General features: G+C 35.7%; 2 long non-coding RNA genes across 6 annotated transcripts; one reads left to right on the top strand and one right to left on the bottom strand.

Moving 5' to 3' along the window:
• Positions 1-1,185: 1,185 nt before the first annotated feature.
• LOC122142758 lies at positions 1,186-6,503 on the bottom strand. Of its 5 annotated transcripts, XR_006158782.1 has the most exons (7): positions 6,251-6,503; positions 2,902-3,011; positions 2,535-2,769; positions 2,039-2,154; positions 1,711-1,821; positions 1,329-1,445; positions 1,186-1,223 (listed from the first exon to the last, which is right to left on the bottom strand). It is a non-coding gene; the product is annotated as an uncharacterized LOC122142758 (long non-coding RNA). The 5 variants fall into 5 exon arrangements; XR_006158783.1 differs by lacking the exon at positions 2,535-2,769 and having other exon boundaries at positions 1,186-1,202; positions 1,702-1,821; positions 6,251-6,484; XR_006158781.1 differs by lacking the exon at positions 2,535-2,769 and having other exon boundaries at positions 1,702-1,821; positions 6,251-6,483.
• Positions 6,504-14,050: 7,547 nt separating this feature from the next.
• LOC122142759 lies at positions 14,051-16,470 on the top strand. Its single transcript, XR_006158784.1, has 3 exons — positions 14,051-14,146; positions 14,261-14,424; positions 15,313-16,470. It is a non-coding gene; the product is annotated as an uncharacterized LOC122142759 (long non-coding RNA).
• Positions 16,471-18,889: the final 2,419 nt, after the last annotated feature.

Here is an 18,889-nt window from a genome sequence, read left to right as displayed (position 1 = left end):
GGCAATTTCAGAATGTTACGGTTATTGTTTTCAATAGCCAAAAGCCAGTTTGGCCTATTAAATACCAAATAAACATCTTATGTATATTTTCTTTCTATATTTTCTGTCTTGTTTATTGCTTAAAGAAAAAAATAAAATAACGGAAATCGGTATCGGCCAGTTTGCTTGTAAAAAAATCAGTATCGGAATTGGCCATGAAAAATCATGATCGGTGCATCCCTAATTCTAATTTATTGAGATGCACCTGTAAGTAGGGCTGGGCGATATATCTAACGATATGATCATGCGCATCTAGTCAGTAAATCTGGTTCCTTGACTACCGCTAAATCGCCATCACCTGCTTTCAAATGGAGCGGCATTTAATAGACAGAGCCGTAGATCACTGACAAGGTACGCAATATCGCGTTCATTATCGAAGGCGATTCATCTGGGATAATGAACGCGATATTGCGTAGCTTGTCAGTGATCTACGGCTCTGTGTATTAAATGCCTCTCCATTTGAAAGCAGGTGATGGCGATTTAGCGGTAATCAAGGAACCAGATATACTGACTAGATGCGCATGATCATATCGTTAGATATATCGCCCAGCCCTACCTGTAAGTGTACAACAGAACATTAAGTGCTTTTAAAATTTGTTCTGGGTTCTCAAATGTGAGACTCTCAGCCTGAAATTGTGTCCCAGTCTGGCCTGATATACTGTAAGGAGATGTGGGAAATTTATGCAAGCATAGTTATATGATTAAATATACAGTATATGGCAAAAAAGAATGTAAATTCTCATACCGTTTAACACTGTAAGGCTGTGTTCTGTCTTTGAATGTAATCGGTCGATCCATTGATTGGTTGCTCTTTAAAGAGAAGTATGAGATTGCAGGAGATGGTGCCTCATCTGGTCTACGACTGTAAGGATGAGACAGAAACTTTGAGTTATACAATATACAAGAGACATACAAAATATAAAAAGGAAAGTATAGTACTCTGTCTAAAAATTATATATATTTATTTTAATTTTTTTTTTATTATGCAACAAGCACACCATTTGAGAAAAAAAAAAACAAAAAAAAACATTAAATTCTCATACTTTTCAAACCCAATGTAAAAAGGGGTTCCATTGTTGAATGTGATTGGCCGATCCATCTACACATCAATTTTTAAAGACACAACTGAACTGTGAGGATAAAATATTTCATCTGGTCTCAGACTGTCAGAGTACCAATTTAGGCTATACACAAATATCACAATGACATAAAAAATAATGCTCAGAAACTTTTAGAGAAAACAAAAGAGATAAAAAACATATAAACATATAAAACATAAATTCACATACCGTTTAACACTGTAAGGCTGTGTTCTGTCTTTGAATGTAATCGGTCGATCCATTGATTGGTTGCTTTTTAAAGAGAAGTATGAGGTTGCAGGAGATGGTGCCTCATCTGGTCTATGACTGTAAGGATGAGACAGAAACTTTGAGTTATACAATATACAAGAGACATACAAAATATAAAAAGAAAAGTATAGTACGCTGTCTAAAAATTATCTTTTTATATATATATATATATATATATATATATATATATATATATATATATATATATATATATATATATATATATATATATATATATATAATTTTTTTTAATTATGCAACAAGCACACCATTTGAGAAAAAACAAAACAAAAAAAACAGTAAATTCTCATACTTTTCAAACCTAATGTAACTAGGGGTTTCATTGTTGAATGTGATTGGCCGATCCATTGACTGATCACTTTTTACAGACAGGTGTGAGAGTGCTGGAGATGGTGCATCTTCTGATCTCACCCTTTTGAACATGGAGAAAAATGGGATTGTTATAGGTCATTATGTACTTTAACAGCCTAGAATGCATTAAGTAAGCTGGAGATGGAGCTTTATGTGGTTTTAAACTTTTAGGAAGAGAGAAAAACAAGCTTAAGATATTGCATAAGATGCAAACAAATTGTCTTTATTATACAACACACACACTATCTTTAAACCCCTGACAGAGTAAATTCTCATACTTCTCTCCCTTGAAACTTTGCTCCATTGATGAATGCAGTCTGTCCATCCACTGACTGATCAATTTTTAATAGACAGCAGTTAGAGTGCAGGAGATGGCGACTCATCTGGTCTCACCCTTTGGTACATGAAGACAAAGTTGAAATAATATGTTAAGTACATTAAATGCCATTGAATTAAATGAAGTTTCAAAATATCCCCTAAATATTCTGGGGGAAATCAATTCATGAACTCGAATTTGTCAATATTTAAAGCTACACCATGTACATTTTGTTTTGTTAGAAATAAACAAAATTTCCTTAATGACCGAGCACGTAAAAATTTCCTAACTGTGTTTTTGTCTTACTATGGTAAGCCTACAGTAATGATTTATATATTACAGCTGTCAGGACAGATTTGACAACATTTTACAGATTTTATGTCTGTGAATAATGAAAAGAAGGTCCGGCTACTGTAGGTGAAAGGCATGTGCATCATTTTTTATGTTTAAGTAATTACCTTTTTCTTGGGTGAGGGAGGGGTGGATGTTGATGTTGTTAGTAACATTTTCTCTGATTAGACAATCACCTGTAACGATGGCTAAACTGGTCTCACATAATTACCAAAGCAATGTTACTCTGCAAGTCATTTGCAGTTTCATGCATCAACTGCTAGAGGGCCAAAAGTCTTTATGACAATTACACTCAGGCAAGTGTATGAAAGTGCTGGAACTGTTGTTTCATCTGATCTCAAACTTTCAGAAAGGGAGAGAAAACAGGTTTAACAATATACAAGAAACTATGCAAGATTTTCATTGTTATAAATTGACTTTTTTTTTCCTTATACCAATAACACACTACATATAAATATATATAAATTGTCATACCTCTCTTCCATATGACTAGAGGGTCCATTTTGAACAATTATTCCATTTTGTGATGGATTGCTTGTTAGAAATAGGTATGAGAGTCATGAGGAGCTTCATCTGGTTTCATTCTTTGACACAGAAAAAGTGAGATTATTCTCATGTAATAATAATGGATGGTTGTCCACAGCACCTTCTGGCAACAAGTGATTAATACATGAGATACAAAAATGAAACTAATAAGAGTGGCAGATTGTAAAACAAACACAATGTAATGTAGATAAAGACATCTGTTTAATATACGTAAACATGTGAACTGAAAATGTTATTAACATTAACAATTCACACATAATTTCACAGCAAACTGGTTATGTTCTGGACAAGACTTTTGGAAAAATGTTATATTTATTTACTTTTTTATTCAATGCAGAAGAACGTTGTTTCCACTCTTGGCAGTGTTGGGCAGTAACTAGTTACTAGTGACTAGTTACAGTAATAATATTACTTTTTGAAGTAACTAGTAGTGTAACTAATTACTAATAAGATTTCAGTAATAATATTACAGTTACCATCCATAAAACAGCTCGTTACTTAGTTACTTTTGATTCCTCAATCCCTACTGATCTGAAATCCAACAATCCAATAATTCCTAGATTTATTTTCATAATTTTTACAACTCGCACAGGCACATGAAGTCACCAGTGCATCAGGAAAGCTTGGAATATGGAAAAGCTTACATTAAGGGGACAGAAACATTGCCATTACACTGATTCTGTCAGGAGAAAAGATGATCTGAACACAGATGTGTAAGTTGTGGCATCACTCCAACCAACAACCATCTGAATCCCTCTAAAAACTAAATAAATAATATTAAAAAACTTAAAAATCTAATGAACTTATTTTAATAAAATACATAAAATAATAAAATAAATATAAAACATATATCTTCAACATAGAAATTATAGGTACAATTAGCTTTAAGCTCCACACGACAATTAATAGACTACAACACTTTAACTTAAAAGTCACTATCAATAACCATTGAGTGTTTGTAATAACTTCTGACTGTGATCCAGTGTAGATTTTGGTCAAATGATGAGACAGAAATATATTGTTAGTAACATTTTAGAAGAACTTTATGGGGAAGATACACAATCACAACTTCAGTGGGGCGTAAAGGAAAATTAATGTAACTAGTAGGCTAGTGTAACTAATTACTAGGGCTGTGCAAAAAATCGAATACGATTTTCATGCGCATCTCTTCAGTAAAGACGCTCCTGTAATTAGTAGTATATCTCCAGCACGTGCAAGTACATATAACTGCAGGCCGGAGATCTCCAAAATGGGGCGTGAACTCCAAAATTGGGCAGAACCTCCAAAATGGGGTGGGGTCTCCTCGCGCAAAGACTTTCACCATTGGCTCTGGCTCCAGCCAATTGTTATTGACTTACATTTCAAAATAAAATTTTATAACTTAAACATTGTTTCTAGTTCATTTTATTTTCATAAAATAAAATATGCTATATAAATAAATATTCTCTGTGAGAGCAACCCCAAAGCTTGTGGCCAGTGATGTTCGGACTGGAGTTTGAACCTCTGCTTAATGATATAAACGTGAATCACCCACGAGGTCTCCCGCGAGCCGTCCCAGCGCAGCTCTAACGCTTTTTTCTCAGCAAAGGGGGCATCCTGGGGCTCGAAATTTGCAGGGTAGAAAGGGGTAGTGACGCTGGGTGTAACTAAAAAGGTGCCATTGTCTGGCGAGGTCCAGTTGGGGAGTTATGGAATGATCTCATATCGCATAGTGTAGGAAACAACACTTTAATTGACACAACCAATAAAATCTTTAGAATCAGTTATGGGGCGGCGTTTGCACTTAAGTTCATTGGGGGGAAAAATTGCGCTTGCGTGTCATGTGCCTGTCTGTCAATGGGAGGAAGTCACACCCTATTTTGGAGCTCCCACCCCGTTTTGGAGTTCCCGCCCCCATTTGGAGATCTCCAGGCTGCAGTTATACCCTTCTAAACACCTGCGTTCAGATCAGGGTTGCCAGGTTTTCACAACAAATCCTGCCCAGTTGCTTCTCAAAACTAGTCCAAAACTAACCCAATCGCGTTTCCAGGAGGTTCCCCGATAAAAATTGCATCCCGGGGTTAAAATATAAGTTTTTTGTCAGGGTTGCCCTGGTAATATTCACATTTTAGGTGCTAAATATCACATTATTGGTATTGGGGTCGCTTCAACCCGCGAACATGAAAAACAACCGCAGACTTGGCAACACTGGTTGGCATTTACTACACAGAGCCGTAATTCACTGACAATCTACACAAATTGATTTTAAAATTGCAGGCGATTCTTTCTCGATTTTGAAAGCTATTTTGTGTAGCTTGTCGGTGGACTATGGCTCTGTGTAGTAAATGCCGCTCCACCTGAACCAGTGTTACCAAGTCTGCGGCTGTTTTTCATGTCCGCGGGTTTGAAGCGACCCCAATACCAATAAAGTGATATTTAGCCCCTAAAATGTGAATATTACCAGGGCAACCCTGACAAAAACATATATTTTAACCCCGGGATACAATTTTTATCGGGGAACCTCCTGGAAACGCGATTGGGCTAGTTTTGGACTAGTTCTGAGAAGCAACTGGGCAGGATTTGTTGTGAAAACCTGGCAACCCTGATCTTAACGCACGTGCTGGAGATATACTACTAATTACAGGAGCGTCTTTACTGAAGAGATGCGCATGAAAATCGTATTCGATTTTTTGCACAGCCCTACTAATTACTGTTGCCAGAAAGTAATAAGTAAAGTAATAATATTACTTTTGAAAGGGGTAACTAGTATCGAATAATAAATAAAATTTTCGGAGTAACGAGCCCAACACTGACTGTTAGTACAGCCCATTAAAGTTAAAAACCCACTAAAGTCTTATTGTTAGCGATCAATGCGCCGCATATAAAGTGTGAAAGCTTGACTGAAAGACATGAAATGCAAAACTAATTAAATGTTTTGAAATAATCAAACACGGAAGTAGGCCTACTGTTGCCTCAAGAAACACGGAAGTGCTGTACTGAAGCCCACTCCTAAACACTTTTACTTTCGTTTTTTTACAGTCACATTTTTCGACCCTAAATTACTTTCTACTAGCTGAATTGGCAGAAACAACGTTGTACCCCTTTACATCTGTTAAACAAACCTTTCGTATCTGTATGTTTTTAGCGGAATTGTATTACAACCACTATTTGGTAAAGAAAGTTTACAGTGGTTTAGTAACGCTGTAACCAAATCGTCATTCCTGTCGCGAGAGATTTAAAGACATATGTTTATGAACTCAAGTGAAAACAAAAACTATCTCTGCGTCAGCACTGTTACCTCTTCTGTTACGATCGGAGATAAACCAACACATTCTGCTTCGTCTTCTTCTTGTTTTCTTCTCTCTTTCTTAAACGTTTAATGGCGGTTGGCAAACCAGCTTTGGCGCATGTTCCATTACGTTTACGCCCTTCTTCTTCTTCTTCTTCTTCTTCTTCTTCGATGAATTGTATTGGTAGTTTGCAATCATTGTGCATTACCACCATCTACTGAGCTGAGGTGTGATCACATTTGGATGTCATCATTCAAAAAAAAAAAAAAAAAATCCTATAGGACCAAAGCTCAAGCTTCAGCTGGCTCTGCGTGTTCAGCTCCTCCAGCTTCCACCCTGAGCTCCTCAACCTACAAGAAGAAAAAAATAAAAATAAAAAAAAAACCCCACTACATTTTCTATTACTCCACAGTTTGTACATACTCCAGTCTGATGTTTCCCTATAATATGTAATCCACTATTTAAACTTGTATGTCCCGTCCTCAGTCTGGTATACCATGTTTCCTCCTGCCTTTCCAATCAACTGATTTTACTAGCTGTAACCTTTTTGTGTATTTTATACAAATGTCAGCCTTTTCCCTCCTTATCCCAACTCTCCTGCCACATTCTGTTAATTTTGTCCTTAATAATACTTTTAATTTCTGACCTGCTTAATTTGATATCCAGCTCAACCAGTTCTGATGTAGCAGCTTCCTTCCCCAGCATGTCTGCCCTCTAGTTCCCCTCCACTCCCTTGTGTGCAGGAACCCATATAAATCCTACCCTTATGCTCTGTTGGTTGATTTAAAAAATTATTTGATTAATTTCATCTAGAAGATCCTGTCTACGTGTAGACTTTCCACTCTGAATACATGCTAGTGAGGACATTGAGTCTGAACAGACGATCACCTTATTGGGTTTTACTTCTTCCACCCATTGTAAATTCAGAATTATTGCTATCATTTCTGCTGTAAAAATGGCCAGATGGTCTGTTATCCTTTTTTTAATATTAACATTATACTTTAAAATGTGGACTGCAACCCCTGCTTTCCCAGTCTGATCTTTTGATGCGTCTGTGTAAATCTGAACTGTGTCACCATGATTTATGTCAATATATTGCTGAACATTTTTATATATCCCTGATTTAATGATGTTCTTAACTTCCAAATATACCCTGGGAGAACAAAACATCCATGGTGGGATTGTTGGTGTGCTAACAATTTTGCAACACGCAATGCTGTCAATCTCCATATCCTTTGCCTGCCTATTCCCATGCCACCCAAAACTGCATAATGGGCGCCCATACTCCCAGCACTCTAATAACACCTGCTTTGTGGGGTGTGTTTCTTCATGACCTTGCAGATTTGTCCAGTAAGACATGGATAGTTTTAATCGCCTTAGGTCTAAAGGTATTTCTCCTACCTCTATTTGTAATGATGGAATCGGTGTTGTCCTAAACGCACCACAACATATTCGAAGTGCCTTGGCCTGTACTCCATCTAGTTCTTGGATCAAGGTTTTAGATGTTGAACTATAAACTATGCTTCCATAATCAAAAACAGAACAAATCAATGCAGTATAAATCCTTTTCATCAACAACACTCATGATCCCCACCAAAAAACAACTGCATATACATACAGTATATACACTTAAATATCTAAATTAAAATTAAAAATTTAGCTTAACGTCAAACCATACCCCCAAATCTCTTATATTATCAACTTGCTTTAGATGCTGCCCATACAGTTTAAGATCTATATTAGGGTTTGTTCTTTTTTTGGAAAAACATAAATTGTGTCTTTTCAATAGATAGATGAAAGCCACACTCATATGACCACTTTTCAACCTTAACAATTGCTGATTGCAGTTTAACCTTCAGGTTGTCAATATTCCTTCCTCTCACCCATAATGCCCCATCATCAGCATATAATGCTCTACCCATCCTCTGATCTACTCTATTAAAAATGTCATTAATCATTATATTAAAAATTATTGGGCTGCATACGCTTCCTTGTGGAGTACCACTCTCTATTTGATATATACTTGAAATTTTTTAAATCCAGTTAAACATCCTGCCTCCTATACCCAAACAATCTTGAATCCAATTAAACATCCTGCCACCTATACCCATCTTATTTAACTTAATTAAAAGCCCCTCCTTCCACAACATGTCATATGCTTTTCCAATGTCGAATAATATAACCAAAACAGCTTTTTTACTTTACTTGAGCTTTCCTTATTTCGTTTTCTAGACAAATAATTGGGTCCATTGATGTGCGCCCATTACGAAATCCACATTGGTGAGGGGAGAGCATTTCTCTTTTTCAACTACATATCCTAGTCTTAAAGTAATAATTTTCTCCATAATTTTGCATAAATTGGATGTAAGAGCTATTAGTCTATAACTTTTAACATCTGTTTTATCCTTGCCGGGCTTAGCCACATCTGATATCTGCTCTATCATTTTGTAACACACTTCATCTTTCCCTGATGAAGTACCCTTAAACCTATTAAAGCTCTTTTCAGTTCAAATAATGTAAAATTTGTATCGATTACACCTTCATCTGTGTCTTTCCTCCCCAATATGCCTCTATTTTCCTCAATCACCTTTGTTCTCCACATTAACTCTTCACTGGATAATTTCTGTGTGCTATGTACCTTAACAAATGCCCTAGCCAGTACCTCTGCCTTTTCTTCATTAGTTACTGCCTCAATGTCATTTCCTCTTATTACTGGTAATTCTAAGTCCCTTCTAATACCTCCCATTTTCCTTATCATTCCCCATACCTCACTAACCTTAATTTCAGACCCAATATTGCTGCAAAAGTCTCTCCAGTATTCAATTAATTTATTGAATGTTTGATTTGATTTAATAACTTTAAAAGCCTTGTTCCTTGCCTTAACTGCTTCTTTGCACCCCTTTGACCACCATGGGACCATTTTCTTTTTCCTATAGTCTCCTCTGCTGATTCATACAGTATGCCAGTAATCACAGAGTTCAATTCTTCAACGTCATCACCTGAATATGACATAATCCCCATCAACTTTCCACTTGCTACCATACTATAATGTTCCCAGTTGACCTCTTTCATTTTCCATCTTGGGAACCAGTTACCTTCTAACTGTACACTTTGGTCACTCATCTTTGTCCAAATAGGGTAATGATCACTTCCCAAACTATTGTCACTAAAAACCTCCCATTGACTTCTCCCTGCTATTTGTTCTGACACTATAGTCAGATCTATAGCTGACTCTGTTCCTCTGCCTACATCCAATCTTGTACCTCTTCCATCATTCAAACATACTAGATTGTGCTCATCCATATACTCCTCAATGATCCTCCCATTTTCATCTGTTCTTACACTGCCCCATAATGAGCTATGTGCATTGAAATCTCCACATATTATTACTTTTCCATTTCCCCTTTCCCATATACCTTCTAGCATAACTTCTGTTAACTTTTGACAGGGGTTATAAAGGTTAGCTACTTTGATTTTACCTCTGTTATCCCAAAATCAAACAATGACCACTTCAGTCTGTACATCATTGTTTATAGCCCTAAAATTAATACCTTGTTGGACGAATGTAGCCACTCCACCCCCGTTACATGACTTCTATCTTTGCGCACAGCCGTGTACCCATGAATTATAAAATCAAGAGAGGGTTTTAACCAAGTTTCCTGAACACAAATAACGTTAGGTTTAACAGATAGTTCTTCTATAAAACACTTTAATTCTTGTCCATTAGAAATTAAACTCCTGTCATTCCATTGCAAAATGGATATACCCATCAGCATCCACCACCACCTGATGACTGACTTTCTACTACCTCTGTTCTAAGCATTTTATTGATAGAATCAGTTGTTAGTCCCTCTTCACCTAGGTACTTGTCTGCTGCTTTTAAGATCATCTTAATTCTTGCTGTTCTGCTATCTGTTTGTGCTGTGCAGTTAATGACTTCCACCATAAATGCAATAAATGTCTTCTTTTCTACAATCAGAGTATTTTCATTTACTCTACAGCATTTATGCACAACGTTTTGGGCTGGATTTTGGATCACAGGTACTAGGCCTACCCTTGGGCCTAAACTATTCCTTGTTTTAAAGTCGACTTTTTTGATTGCTTCAGAGTATGTAATTTTTTCTTTCATTCTCACATTTTGGACTTGAACTGCTCTTGTGTGTGCTTCACATCCCTTATACGCAGCACTATGCTCTCCTCCACAATTACAACATTTAATTTTGATCCTTTCAGCACATTTACCATATTCATCATCCCCCCCCCCCCCCACCACCACACTTAGCACAACGGGCCTTAGCCCTACACGCTACAGCAATGTGACCAAAACGTTGGCATTTAAAACATCTTGTCGTATGGTCTCACTACATAACTAACATACCCAATTCTAATCCGTTCAGGTAGTTTATCCTCATCTAATGCCAACATAACAGACATACTTGGTATTTTAACACCATCTCTAGTGTATGGCAACCATTTAACGTTGCTTACACAAACTCCTCTTATATTCACTTTAATTTCCTCTTCGGTCACATCAATACCACAGATATAACACCCATAGCTCTCCCTCTTTCTTCCCATATTCGCGGCTTCACAGCCTTCCCCAGCAGTGTTTTACACCTCATTAAACGTTGCTGTTGATCTCTGTCTTTGCAAACAATAAACAAATTTCCATCTCTTAAAGTTTTGCCTGTATATACCTCTCCTACTATCTTACATACAGCTTCACTGACCTTAAACGGATTCAATGCACATGGGGTTTGAAATCGAATTATCACTTTTCTTTTATTTTCTTTACTCTCGTCTCCTTTCTTTCCATTGGCTTTCCTTTTTTTCCTCTCTTGTCTCACCTCCTGCCAAACTCCATCGTTTGAATTCGTTCCATTAGAAATTATTGAAGCTTCATCACCTTCCATCTCCTCTAGATCATTCTCATATTCTCTTTCTGCATTCACCTCACTTTCTGTCTGAGGCGTGCTTCTCCATTCTGGCGTCCGCCCCGAATTCCCGCCCCCCAGCCTCCGTTTACCCCCTTCACTCTTTTTTTTTTTTTTTTTTTTTATATTAATGCCAAGGTACCAAAGATACAAACACATATAATATCAACATTATGTGCAAAAAGGTGACATTACATGCAAAGCACCATTTATAGATATGCAACAGTCAATAAATAATACAAAACAAAAGCTTTAACAAAATAAATTAAAAATATTAAATAAATTAATTGTTTTAATAGCTTTGAGATTTTTGGAAGATGAAATAGTTTGGATATACTGTTGAACCTCTTTTTCAAAAACAATATATAAAGGATTTTGAAGAGTGGATTTACTGCGGTGAATAGAAAATTTTGCAAGAACTAACTATAGGTTAATAATAAAATATTAATTAATTTTGTCTTTTTGAATATTAAAGAAGCCAAACAGTACATCCTTAAAAAGCAGAGAGAAACCCTGGAGCACACTGCGATTGACAACATTGGAGAATTCAATCCAAAATAGCTGTGTATGAGGACAATCCCAAAAGACATGCATATCAGTTCCATTAGGGTCACCACAAAAAGAGCAGCTTGTATCAATGGGGAGAGGGGAGAAATTGTGCTTATAAATTAATGACCATGCAAGTAATGCCTGTTTATGAAATGTAGATAAATTGTAAGGGATTCTAGCAATATTATAATTACAGATCAATAGGAAAGGGAGACCACCTAATTTGGAAAAATAGTAATTGGCGATAAAATTCCAGATAGAGTTTGGATTACACATAAACTGTCTAATCCAATTAATTTTGAAAGTGTTGTTCAAATTTACACCCTTCACTCGCAAACTTCCCTTTAGGCTTGTTTGAGATGCGCCTCGCCTCGCCTGAAATGTAGGCGAGAGTAGGCGGCTGAAGTGAGGGGAGGAGTGAAATAAGCGCAGGCAAGACGGACAGTTCTGAGCTCTCGAAGTGGAACAGATACCTACGAGATCAAAGGCAGATATCGCGTTATTCTCACTCACGTGCTGTGTTGCTAATAAACATGATATAAATTCAGTTCTGTTGCTTTTATATGAAAATAAATATGATAAACAAGACACTCAAGGTGCTTGCTATTTAATTCCATACGAAAGCCGTATTTATCATCCGTTTTTACTTTAATACAAACATGTATTTTAGATTTTGATAGAAATATGACAACAATCACATATCTCACACAGATATCGCACTGTAATAGTGTTTGGGAAGATTCATGCATAATTTAAATACATAATCACATGAAATCAGATTTTTTAGAAGAGAACGCAGCATCACAGTTGTCTGAACCAATGAGCTTTAAGCTGTGTCGTCACTCGGTCGTTTCCCATCATGCTTTTGAATAGCGCAGTCGGTGGAGAGCAACTGCGCTCATCTGCTCAATCCGACACAGCCGCCTCGCCGTCGCGAGAGTTTTTCGGCACACGTCAGCATGACATCAGATCAAGGCGGACGTAACTCGGACGCTTTTCTAACCGGCATGCATCTCGCGGTGATCACCGGTGATCGGTTCTGCGCAGATTTTGTTCATCTTTTTTTTTTTTTTTTTTTTTTTTTTTTTTTTTTTATTCAACAAACACCATCTTAACAAGAGAGATGAAATCCAAAATAAAAATATCACATTGTGCAGTTTCCAACATTGCAAGTATTTTAACATAAACAAAAACAAACAAAAGACTTACATCATCACATTTTGCCAGGGGAAATGCGGACTTACAAAAATATATCAAATTGTTTACACAACTTCACAGTTTTTGTTGCCTTTTGATTACAGATTTTGTTCATCTCAAACAAGCCTTTTGTCTCGATGTACGTCATTGATTACGATGCATGACTGCCCACTTCTATGGAACGCGGATGGTGCCAATATTCTTTAAACGAAACTAGTGATTTTTGATGGCGTCAACACGCACTGTTTGTTCGCGTTAACGCGTCAACAAGCAAAGCAGCCAATGAAATGCTGTTTCTGAGACTATATTTGCATATGGGACGTGATGGTACGTATGTCTCTGGTTGGTTTATACGTATACAAACATCAGAAGTCATGTTTATTCATGAAGGATGTCGTAAGGTATACTGGTATGCACGTATGCAAACATCAGACGTTATAATTGTTCGCAAAGGATGATGCATTGGTACGTTGCATGTGATGTCAGCCTTATGTCATGATTTGTCATGCCCTTTTTTAAGTCCTACGGTCGTTCTACAGATTCAAAAGTCAACAGCCATAACCATGGCTCTTAGAAATTTTTTAGCAAACTGCCAACGAACATTTTCAGACTGCGTGCAGCTGGCTTCTTCTAACCACAATGAAGATTTGAATATGTCCAAAATGCATTACATTTATAAGAAAGCACGATCTATGGCTGACTTAATGCAACTTGAAATCATTACATGGTAAGGAAAAATGTTCTCTTACAATACCAGTGGATGGATAGCTAATAAAACGTATGTAATTATGATTTAAAATTACATTTAACTTTAGGTTACATTGTTCAGTTTGCAGTTTTCCAAAGCACTTTGTTTTATAATGTCCTGACAGTAATATATATTATATATATATATATATATATATATATATATATATATATATATATATATATATAATGAATGAAAAAAAATTTACATGACAATCTGATTCTTTGTAATTATTTTGAATTAATTTTAAGAACTAGGTCATAGTTTATGTTAATGAAAGTGTTATTCAGCCACCACTGAAGTAGAGGAACCTAGATTTTTTTATTATTATATTATATTATTATATATTTTGTCTTTTACAGAATGCAGACAATGGCCAGAAGGGGGAGAATGGCTGGATCCTGAAACGGCAAATGAAATGCTGGACCAGGTATCCGAGTTTCTGGATCATTTGGAAACATTGACTCAGCAGCACGGTATGCTCCAAAATGTGTTAATATTGATATGTATCATATTATTGTGTTTGAGATGTTTTGAATACTAATTGTGAATTGTTCTTTATTAAGTGTTTTTTTTTCTGTTATCCTTAGTTCCCCAGGGCTATAGTGCTCCCTTTGGTAAGGGGCTCATCTGGCCATCCACGATTCTCCATAACCGAAGAACAGTTGCGTTTTCTGATAGAATATAACTTTTCTACAAGACAAATGGCGGAAATCTTGTGTGTGTCCAGGCGAACTGTGAAACGTCGTTTAAGGTTAGGTTATTTTTCTTACGCCTGTTTCACACATACTCCGTCTGCAGTGCGTATGCGTTGCGTATTTTTTTACGCACCCATGTTAACGGATTAGAGCGTTCACACTGCACGCGGTTGTGGTCCGTCAGTGCATTCCAGGAGCGGTGCGTCTGCAGCAGTGCAGCGAACGTTTATGTACCGAGTCTATTATGTAAAATCATTTTCTATTTTTAACTGTTTTAAATTCATTTTAAATAAGTCATTTTTTAAATCATTTCCAATGTTTTAAAATTGCTTGTTTTATGTTTTTAAAATTGCTTGTTTTATGTTTTTATAATTTCATTACTCCACCTAGTAATTATTTTTCTTCATGATTATTTTACCTTCTTTTATGTAAAGCACTTTGAACTACCATTGTGTACGAAATGTGCTATATAAATAAACTTGCCTTGCCTTGCCTATTTTTGCTGTGCTGCACGTGCTGAATTAAAGTGACAGCGCATTGTTTGCTCTAAAAATGAACATGGATTGACACGGAAATGCAGTAATTTCACAGTTTTATGCAGTAAATTCATGGTTAATTTTATGTATGGCATTTGGGCGGTAATCATAAGTTAATCAGGTAAATGGTCCTACTATTTTTTTTATTTAATGTAAAAAATAGACAGTGGCAAACTGCTAAAATAAACTTATTTTTTATCATTTTACTCGGGTTTCAATGATATGTCAATATTATTGATGGCACTCAAGATGGTTTCTGCCAAATACAAATTAATCCAGTAACATTAATTTCCATCACCTTCTGTATACTTAGCTTTAGATCTTTAGAGATGACTACCAGAATAAATATTACGTAAAATTATCAGGTTTCAGTGTACCTTACATAATTATTACTTTTTATTTTTTTAGGTGGAGGATTGTCATACATGGTGGAATTGACAGGTACAGCAGGCTTGTTGTATTCTTAAAGGCTTCTTCCAACAATCGCAGTGACACAGTTTTCCAGAGTTTTGTAGAAACCATTGGCCAATATGGTTTACCTTCAAGAGTCCGTTGTGATAATGGAGGGGAGAATAATGCAGTCTGCCTATTTATGAATGTCTTCCGGGGATTCACCAGAGGAAGTGCTCTAAGAGGAAGGAGCACACACAACCAGAGAATTGAGAGATTGTGGCGGGACGTTTGGTGCGGCATCTCCAATACTTACTATGCCTTATTCATGCTTTTGGAAAGTGAAGGTAAAATTGACAGTACCAATGAAATGCACCTTTGGGCATTACATTATGTGTATATACCTCGAATCAACAGGGATCTCCAACTGTTTATTCATCAATGGAACCACCACAAGCTGAGAACTGAACGGTACATGTCTCCCAATCAACTATTCATTCGAGGATGTCTCTCACAGCTAACTTGAAACCAGACAGGGATACGTGAAATCCTTGGAGCAGATGAGGAGCCTGTTGCAGATGTAAACATCCCTCCAGCTTCAGAAAAAGTTACACCCCAAGCTTTTCACACAATTTTCCACTGGCCAGAATCTGTTGAGGTTCCTGCCAACCACTTCAACATTCAAGCAGGAGTAATGGGACAACTTTTAATTAACATTTGACGAAATTAACTAAATTCAATTTTTTGTTATCAAAAGATTATCCACATACACACCAAACTACACACAGATGTGAAAAATGTAAAACACCACTCTCGAGTGTCTTTTGCTTGTTCAGTGCAGTGTATAAGAGTTTATCACATGTACATTTACACTAATTAAACTGATGTATGCACAACTTTTGAATTTTACAGTTATTGAACTGAACTGAATCAAGACTGAAGTGACTTGAGCTGAATATTGACACTATTGGCTTGTTAGAACTGCTTTACAGCAGAATTTGTTTTGAATTTGTTACTATTGTAAAGCTGCTGTGAAACTAGCAATATTGTAGCTGGTATGCATCTTACTATGTATATTATCATTATTATGCATTATAAATACTTACACACTAAACATGCATATAAGCTAAGTCAGAAAGTCAACTCTATTTCTGTGTGTGTGTGTGAGAATGTGGATGTATACATGTACAAATATATATATATTGTTATATTGTTATAAATATATATATATATATATATATATATATATATAAATCCTGCTGGAAAATCATCTTCATAAAGCATCTTCATAAAGCTTTTCTGCTGAAGGAAGCATGGAGTGCTCTAAATGTCCTGGTAGACGGCTGCATTGACTCTGGACTTCCAGGACATTTAGAGCACTTCATACTATATTATAATATATAATATAATAAAATCAAATTTCAACTTTAATTCCATATATAAATATAATTATATTATTATAAATACACATAAACAAAAATATTGTATATATACAAAAACATATAAAAACATATATGTACATATATATATATATATATATATATATATATATATATACACTTGCCACTATATCTTCTTAAATATTAATAATAGAAATATAATGATTATCAAAACACATTTTAAATATAATGTAGTAATTTTATTATAGCACTCATCAGCCTGCAGCAGCCAAGATTATTACATCACCCACATGCACTTCTCTCTGCTGTTAAAAAAAAAAAATAAAAATTATATTTTATTTATTTGAGTGACGGTTTGATTTTTATAATTATTAGCCTATTATTATTATTGTTGTTATTGTTATTTATGAGAAACGGAAAAATGAAATTAAGCTAGATGTTTTTTTTTTGTTGTTTTTTTTTTTTTTACGTGGGCGTCGGTAGAGCTGTAGTCAAGTCCAGCTTTGTCGAGTCCAAGTCAAGTCCAAGTCCAGGACTAGTCGAGACCGAGTCAAGACCGAGTCCAAAGAGGTTCGAGTCCAAGTCAAGTCCAAGTCAAAAAGTTTCGAGTCCAAGTCAAGACTGAGTCCAAATGAGAGAAAAAAGGATCCTCTTCAAGACCACATACTTAACTACTGATAATGTATGTGATGCGAGAGACAGCATATCTCCTATTTTAAGAAAATAATTTTACATTATTATTTGTAATGATCAAAAAGCATTTGCAAAGTAACAACTCTGTAGGATACGGGTCTCCAAACTAGATCCAGGAGGGCCAGTGCCCTGAAAAGTTTAGCTCCAACTGGCCTTAACACACCTATCTGGAAGTTTTTAGTGTGTCTAGTAAGAGCATGATTAGCTGGTTCAAGTGTGTTTAATTAGACCTAAACTCTAAAGGACACCGGCCCTCTAGAACCGAGTCTGGAGCTGTAGGGTCAAATTATTTTTATGTACTTTATTTACATTTTATTTACTTTATAATGCTGCTGTTATTGACATTATGTCTGTGGTCAAAAATTAAAATGACTGATGCCTTGGCGCAGCACACACACACGCACAAAGCTCAGGATTTGACAAATGCGCGCAGTTAAGGCTAGAAGCGATACGTTTGGCTCTACTGGGCATGCGCACATAAATACAGCAACATTTTTGTCATACTGTACTAGGGCTTGCATAGACTAGTCGGCGCTGTCGGAAACAATCGACTACTCCAGCATGCATTGACCATAATGCATACAAAGTGTTTGCAAGTACGTGAATTTTAGGATTACAATATTGCGTGGAGCTGTTACTTTCTATGACCATATCTATGTTGCATGTAAAAAATAAAATATGTAATGTAAAACACTATCTCGTGTCTTTTGCTTGTTCAGTGCAGTGTATAAGAGTTTATCACATGTACATTTACACTAATTAAACTGATGTATGCACAACTTTTGAATTTTACAGTTATTGAACTGAACTGAATCAAGACTGAAGTGACTTGAGCTGAATATTGACAACTATTGGCTTGTTAGAACTGCTTTACAGCAGAATTTGTTTTGAATTTGTTACTATTGTAAAGCTGCTGTGAACTAGCATATTTTGTAGCTGGTATGCATATTACTATGTATATTATCATTATTATGCATTATAAATACTTACACACTAAACATGCATATAAGCTAAGCCAGAAAGTCAACTCTATTTCTGTGTGTGTGTGTGAGAATGTGGATGTATACATGTACAAATATATATATATTGTTATATTGTTATAAATATATATATATATATATATATATATAAATCCTGCTGGAAAATCATCTTCATAAAGCATCTTCATAAAGCTTTTCTGCTGAAGGAAGCATGGAGTGCTCTAAATGTCCTGGTAGACGGCTGCATTGACTCTGGACTTCCAGGACATTTAGAGCACTTCATGCTATATGAGCCTATATAATATATTAGTTTCACATTTTAACTTGAATTCCTGATATAAATTAACTTTTCCATGATATTCTAATTTTTTGGAAAGTGTCTGTGTGTATATATATATATATATATATTATGTATATATATATATATATATATATAGATATATATATATACACTGCCACTATATCTTCTTAAATATAATAATAGAAATATAATGATTATCAAAACACATTTTAAATATAATG

This window comes from Cyprinus carpio, unplaced genomic scaffold (assembly GCF_018340385.1).
Source record: "Cyprinus carpio isolate SPL01 unplaced genomic scaffold, ASM1834038v1 S000000115, whole genome shotgun sequence".
In the NCBI taxonomy this organism is placed as follows: Eukaryota; Metazoa; Chordata; class Actinopteri; order Cypriniformes; family Cyprinidae; genus Cyprinus; species Cyprinus carpio.
The sequence above is the reverse complement of the archived record's forward strand: the minus strand, read 5'-3'. Positions and strand labels throughout refer to the sequence as shown.